The 7416-nt window shown below is 40.5% G+C and overlaps 1 non-coding gene across 1 annotated transcript; it reads right to left on the bottom strand.

Annotated features, from left to right (window-relative positions):
- Positions 1-450: 450 nt before the first annotated feature.
- LOC144218026 (U6 spliceosomal RNA) lies at positions 451-557 on the bottom strand. Its single transcript, XR_013331026.1, has one exon. It is a non-coding gene; the product is annotated as a U6 spliceosomal RNA (small nuclear RNA).
- Between the last annotated feature and the right edge of the window lie 6859 nt (positions 558-7416).

Below are 7416 nucleotides of genomic sequence, written 5' to 3' on the forward strand. Positions count from 1 at the left end.
CCTAGTCTAACTAAAGGTATGTCAATTTTGTTTATAATTTACAGAAAACCAGCTCTTGTTTTTCTGGTCTCTATTTTATTTGTTTCTACTTTGATCTTTGTTACTTTTTTCCTTCTGCAGACTTTGGGCTTACTTTGTTCTTTGAGCTGTCAGCATGGAGCCCTATGCGAGGCTTGAACTCACAGACCATGAGATCATGACCTGAGCCAAAGTTGGATGCTTAACCAACTGAGCCACCCAGGCGCCCCAGAGAGCTTTCTATGTTCTTAGTGTATGCATTTATCACCATAAACGTCCTTCTAAGAGCTGCTTTTGTAGCACCCCATAAGTTTTGGTGGGTTTTCTTTTTTTTTATTTTTTTTTAATTTTTAATTTTTTTACAAATAGTTTATTGTCAAATTAGTTTCCACATAACACCCAGTACTCATCCCCATGAGTGCCCTCCTCCATGCCNATATGGAATGCTTCACGAATTTGTGTGTCATCCTTGTGCAGGGGCCATTCTAATCTTCTCTGTATCATTCCAATTTTAGTATATGTGCTGCCGAAGCGAGCACAGTTTTGGTGGGGTTTCATTTTCATTTGTTTTGATGTATTTTCTGATTTCACTTGTGACTTCTGTTCCATATTCTGTTGCTTGTTCAAGAGTGTAGTTTTTAGTATCCACATGCTTGTAAGTTTTCTGGTTTTCCACTTATTAATTTCTAGTTTTCTGTGTGTGTGTGTGTGTGTGTGTGTGTGTGTGTGTGTTTTGTTTTACCATTGTGGTCAAGGAAGATACTTGGTATGATTTCAATCTTCTTGAATTTGCTGACTTGTTGTGTGGCCTTTCATAGGATCTCTCCTGGAGAATGTTCCATGTGCACCTGATAATTATGTGCGTTCTGCTGCTGTTGAATGGAATATTCTGTATACATCTGTTAAATCCACTTGATCTAATGTGAGGTTCAAGTTCAATGTTTTCTTGTTGATTTTCTGTCTGGATCATCTATCCATTGTTTAAAGGGGGGTATTGACGTTCCCTGCTATTATTGTACTGCTGTGTATTTCTCCCTTCAGATCTGTTAGTATTTGCTTAATATGTTTAGGTACCCCAGTAGGTACCCCAGTGTTGGGTGTACATGTAATTATGATTGCAGTATTTTCTTGACAGATTGATCCCTTTATCACTATATAATGACCTTCTTTGTCTTGTTACTGGTTTTGGCTTAAGGTCTGTCTTATCTGGTATAAGTGTAGCTATGTCTGCTTTCTTTTGGTTTCTGCCTGTATTGAACATCATTTTCCATCCTTTTACTTGGAGTCTATGCGTGTCCTCAATCTGAAGAAAGTCCCCTATAGACAGAAGATAGTTCAGTTTTGTTTATTTCCAGCCAGCCAGCCACTGTATGCCTTTTGATGGGTGAATTCAATCTATTTACCTTCAGAGTTATTATCGATACATAAAGAGTTACTAATGCCCTCTTATTAATTGCATTATGTCCATTTTGTAGTTCCCATTGTTCTTCTTTCCCCTTTCTCTCTGCTTATCTTTATGAATTGGTCACTATACATGATGGTTTCCCTCTGCTTTCTGTCTCTTTCTTTTTTGTAAGTGTAGTAGAAGTATTTCCTTTGTAGTAACAGTGAGGCTTACATAAACATTTCATACTTAAAACAGGCCAGTTTAAGCTCCTAGCAGCTTAACGTTAATCACATATAAAAACTCTACATTTATTCCCTCTTTCATGTTTTTGATATCACAATAACTTCTTTTTATACTGTGGATTCTTTACCAAATTATGATAGCTGTAGTTACCTTTAATTTTTTAATCTTTATTTATTTATTTTGAGACAGAGAGAAAGACAGAGCAGGGGAGGGGCAGAGAGAGAGAGAGAATCCCAAACAAACTCTGCACTGTCAACACGGAGCCTCATGCAGGACTCGATCTTATGACTGAGAGAGAGATCAGGACCTGAACTGAGATCAAGAGTCCAGTGTTTCACCGACTGGACCACCCAGGCACCCCTATAGTTATTTTTAATATTATCTTCTTTACCTTTTATGCTATAGTTAAATGGCTAGTAAGAGTCTTGTAAATGTAACTGTATGTGTATTTACATTTATGGTGAGTGTTATATGTTTTCATGTTACTGATTTTACGTCCTTTTACGTCAGCTTGAAGAACTTCTTTCAGCATTTCTTGCCAGGCAGGTCTAGTGGTGATGAGCCCACTTAGCTTTTGTTTTGAGGGAAAGTCTTTCCCTCCTTCATGTCTGAAGAGTACATTTGTTGAGCTTTTTGTTTTTGTATTTGAAGTCTAAGACGCCTTCTCCAATCTTTATTGCTGTCCTCGGGTGGGAGATCTGTTTCATTGGCCGTTGCTTAGATCCGGGACTTACTCCAGCCTGGTATGGACATGCCCGCCGCACACTTCCTCCTCCCTCTTGCAGCAGAATTCCCAAGCTTGTGTATCTTCCCTGGTTCTTAGAAGTCACCAGGCTGGTTGCCGGAAGCTTCTCTTTTATTTTCCAGAAGGTGGCACTACAGCTCACATTTGTGGTTTTGCCCTGCCCACGGTCCAGTTTACTGGAGCTCATTCTCTCCCTTGCACTGGGGCGTGCTCACGAGGAGCCAGCGGCAGGGNGGGGCCTTGGGGGTGTCCGTGGGCCACGTGGAGGGATCCTCGGGCGAGCTTCTGCCAGTGTCCCAGGGCTTCCGGCTGGAGTCCTGAAAGCAGTCATCAGGAGTCACATCCCTTGAATACCCTTTGCTGGTCATCTGCCTCTTGCCTGATCCCCACCCTTCCCTCACACATGGTAGCCCACTCAGGTACCCGAGGTGCTGCCGGGAGAACCGGGCTCACTCACTCCTGTCCCTTCGCCCCACCAGAGAGGCCACTGTCACCTAGTTCAGCCGGCACTCTGCTGCCCCGGGGAAAGGCAGCGCGGGCAGAGTTCCGCTTACCCTCTTCCCTGTGTCCCAACTCGGTTTCCGGTTTTTGTCGTGTTGTTTAGTTCTGTTTTGTTTCCTCCAACTCAGGGCTGGAATCTCTTCTCCGGAAGGCTAACTGTTTGCAAAAGCTCTCTGTCCGCGGGTGTCCGCCCACCTCAGCAGTCTCCTGGTTTTCTCCCATGGGGCTCCACAGAGACTTCGGTTGGTTCCACGGCCCATACTGTGGTCTGTCTGCTTCACACCTGGTGCAGAAGTAGGGGGGACTCCTCCCGGGCCCCAGATGCCACAGAGGTACTTTTGTTTTTGGTTACAATTTTGTCAGCAGCCTAGCTCCTGCGATGTGGGCCTGTTGTGAGGTTACAGCTAGATAAAGGGCTTCACGCTATGCTAAGCGCCAGGCTACTACTTCAGTAAATGTCGTAATTATTACTTACTGAAATTGTGAAGAAAACTGTATCCTGCAGTGTTACTAGAGTGTCACTCTTGAGAGGTTGTTAGAGGCTTCTGGATATCTTCCTTGAAAATGTCAATAGACTCTTCTGTCTGAATGTCAGTTGGTTTGCTGGTCAAGCTTCTCCATTCGGTGTTGAACGATTTGAAGCCATACTTGCCTGCACTGTTCGTACGCCCTCATACAGTCATACAAATATTGGGCAAAGTGTTGGACACGTGGGTCTTTTTGTAAAAGTTGGTATTTTTACAGTAATGATTATGGATAGAAGAAAAAAGATATTAGATATTTCAGGAATTCATTTCCTCGAGTCTCAGTTTTTTAACATCAAGAAATTGCTGCACACACTCATTAAAGTGTTGACAAAACAAACGTTGTGTTTCAATGTTGAGAATTGAAGATATACCATGCTTTTGAACAAATTATGAAGAAGCAGACAAGATGAATATCTTTCAAATTATCCTGAGTATTTCAGAAACCAGTCTGTTCTAGTCTCTTATTCATGTACTCACGGCTTTTCTAATCATGTTGTTTACACTTAAGAATACACATGAATTGTATGGATAATGATGAATGAAAAATTCCTTCTTCGCTACCTGGGTAATGACAATAGATTAACTCATTAAAAGTAAATCTCACATACTTGGATTTTACTGCTTCTCCAGAGAAAGCTTTATAGAACATTCAGGAATGCTTGTTTTCTATATGCTCTCTGTGAAATATTTGGATAGAAAAAATTCTCTGGAATAATTTATCTGCTTTAAAGTCTTTTGTACATTAGTGCTACAAATAGTGATAGGTAAAACATTTAGAAGTTATGGACTATTGGGGCACCTGGGTGGCTTAGTCGGTTAAGCGTCCGACTTTCGCTTAGGTCATGATCTCGCGGTTCGTGGGTTCGAGCCCCGCGTCGGGCTCTGTGCTGACTGCCAGCTCAGAGCCTGGAGCCTATTTCAGAGTCTGTATCTCCCTCTCTCTCTGACCCTCCCCTGCTCACACTGTCTCTCTCTCTCCTAGAAATAAATAAAAAATATTTAAAAAAAAAAGAAAAGAAAAGAAAAGAAGTTATGGACTATTTAGAAAGGGATATTTGAGGAAATATTTTAGGTTCAAAAAACTGAAAACACAAAGCTTGTCTAGAAGATTAAATGATAGCATATAAGTTAAACAACCAAACGAAAACATTATGCAATTTCCAGTATACCAATATCTAAGCTATGGCCTCATACACACAGCCACTATGTAAACATAAGAATAATGCTTTGGGGGCACCTGAGTGGCTCAGTTGGTTTTGGCTCACCTCATGATCTAACAGTTCATGGGATCAAGCCCCGAATCGGGCTCTGTGCCGACAGGGCAGAGCCTGCTTGGGATTCTGTGTCCTTCTCTCTCTGCCCCTCCCCCACTCGTGCCTCTGTCTCTCTTCAAAAGAAATAAACTTAAAAAAAAGAGAATAATGCTTTGAAAAACATCTAATATCATGGGGAAATGGAGATGGCATACTGTTAACTGAAAAAATTCTATAAAGCAGGAGCCTATAGGGTAGGATCCCAATGTGTGGGTAAAATGTAGGCGTGTACTTCTTACATTCAAGTAGAGAAAATGTGGAAAACATACAACCATGTCAGCTTTCATCTTTGGCTCATTCAACTGTAGGTATTTTCTTTGTTTCAATATTTGTCTCAGTATTGCATTATTTTTGCAGCATTCCTTTTCAATTTATTATTCAAGTGTAATTGACATGCAAAGTGATATGAGTTTCAGGTGTACAGTACAGCGATTTGGCAATTCTATACGTTCCTTCACGCTTACGATAAGTGTAGCCACCATACAACATTACTATAATATTAGTGGCAAGATTCCCGACGCTGTACTTTTCATCTCTCACGTATTTTATTTTATTAAAAGTTTATTTTGGGGAGTGGAGAGAGAGAGAGCTCACACATGCACAGGAGAGGGGCAGAGAGAGGGCGAGAGAGAACCCCAAGCAGGCTCCACACTGTCAGTACGGGACCCGGGGCTCGATCCCAGGAACCATGAGATCATGACTTGAGCCGAAGTCAAAAGTCAGACGCTTAACCTCCTGAGCCACCCAGATGCCCCATCTCTAATTTATTTCATAACTGGAATTTATACCTCTTAATCCCCTTCACCCATTTCACCCATTCCCCCCCACCTCCCCTCTGGCAACCACCAGTTTGTTCTCTGTTAATGACAGGTAAAAGTTATATATTTAAATTTTTTTCTGAAGTAGAAATTANGAACTTGGCAAGGTCCTAAACTTGGAGTTACAGATTTAGGATTTGTATATTACCATTCTCACACAGTAGGAAAATAATGAGTTGCTTACAAGCCTTAAAGACATTCATGAATGTTTCAAATCCTTTCTCAAGTAGAATTGCCACACAGACTACAATGGAAACAATTTGGTATGGAGAGAATAATGGTGTCTTCCCATTTCCGCATGTTAATTAACAGCCAGGGCTTGATTTAGAAATGCTATGGCAGTTTGAAAAGCAATTATAGATCACATAGATGCAGGCTTTTCCTCATAAAACCTATCATAGTTTTATGAGTCAGTACATCCCTAAATTATCCTAAAGAACAACTTTAAAAAGCACAACTTGTTAAATTAATGCTGACCAGTATTCTACCCAGAGCAAAGGAACAGTGAAAAAAAAAAAAAAAATGCTGTAGCTGGTGGACCCCTTAAGGTTGCTGTTGACAGTTTCTCATTTGGGCTATAGTTTTACTACTGTGTTTCTTTCCCAGTTGGTCATTAATATTGGACTTATGCAAATTCTCATTATTTTAAAACTGGGCATTTCATTGGTAGCAGGTCCACAGAATAGATGGAGTGCACCATGAGGGGCATTACTGATGAGAGTTGCACTCTATTCTTTGCAGCTGCCCCCTCGTCCACTGCTGTGAGTGTCCATCGAACCAACAAAGGAAATGAGTTTTCCTGCCATGGTTTATGGCGAGTGTCCACTAGCACTCCTACATGTCTTTGCTAATGCTCTCAACGCAGCTAACAATCCAGGAAACATGTGTCTAGTTTTACTGTCAATTACATTGGACCATGGTCTGGGGAATATGCCTTCTTACGAATGCCTTATGAAAGCTATGACTTGGTTTGCTTATCATAATTTTTCCATCATTTCTTTCATTCTTCATGATTTCTTAAAGATGACTGAGAGTGACTTGAAACTTGTCTGGAAGTTCTCTCAATGACCCAGAATACAATCTAGCATTTCAGGAGCTTAAAATAATTTTTTTTTTAAAGTTGATTTATTTATTTTGAGAGAGAGAGAGAGAGAGAGAGAGAGAGAAAGGAGAGAGCGAGCACTAGCAGGGGAGGGGCACAGAGAAGGAGAGACAGAATCCCAGGCAGGCTCCGCACCATCAGCACAGAGCCCAGTGCGGGGCTCAAACTCACGAACTGTGAGATCATGACTTGAGCTGAAACCAAGAACCGGACACTTAACCAACTGAGCCACCCAGGCACCTGTAAAATAATTTAAAAATCAGGGGAATTCATTTTCTTTCTTTTTTTTAACAGGGGAGTTACTGTTAAATATATGTAAATGATGAATATATGTAAAAATGATGTAAAATATGTAAAAATATATGTAAAATGATGAATGTATGTAAAAAGAGGAAAAAGAAGTTAGAGTGTACTTATTGACTAAATAAATTGGCATCATTAAAAGATAAATCAATGTAGGAAAATTAATTAGGCACGTCACATTATAGTCTATTTTGTGTTTATTCTATTCTAAACTAGCAATTGGAGGCTAAAAGTGAAGTCAGTCTCCCCATGAGAAACCTGAAAGGGACATTTCTTTCATTATCTAAATGTTCTTTCCATAAGCGTGAGAGGATGTATTTATACATACGTAAGATTTATATGCTATGTGATGCTGAGAAGTTATTTATCCTCCACTTTGTGCATCAGTTTCTTTATCTGTGTAACGGAAATAACACAACCTCACAGAGTCGTTTTGATGAATATATAGGATCTTTTATG

Source organism: Crocuta crocuta, unplaced genomic scaffold (assembly GCF_008692635.1).
Source record: "Crocuta crocuta isolate KB4526 unplaced genomic scaffold, BGI_CrCroc_1.0 scaffold385, whole genome shotgun sequence".
NCBI lineage: Eukaryota > Metazoa > Chordata > Mammalia > Carnivora > Hyaenidae > Crocuta > Crocuta crocuta.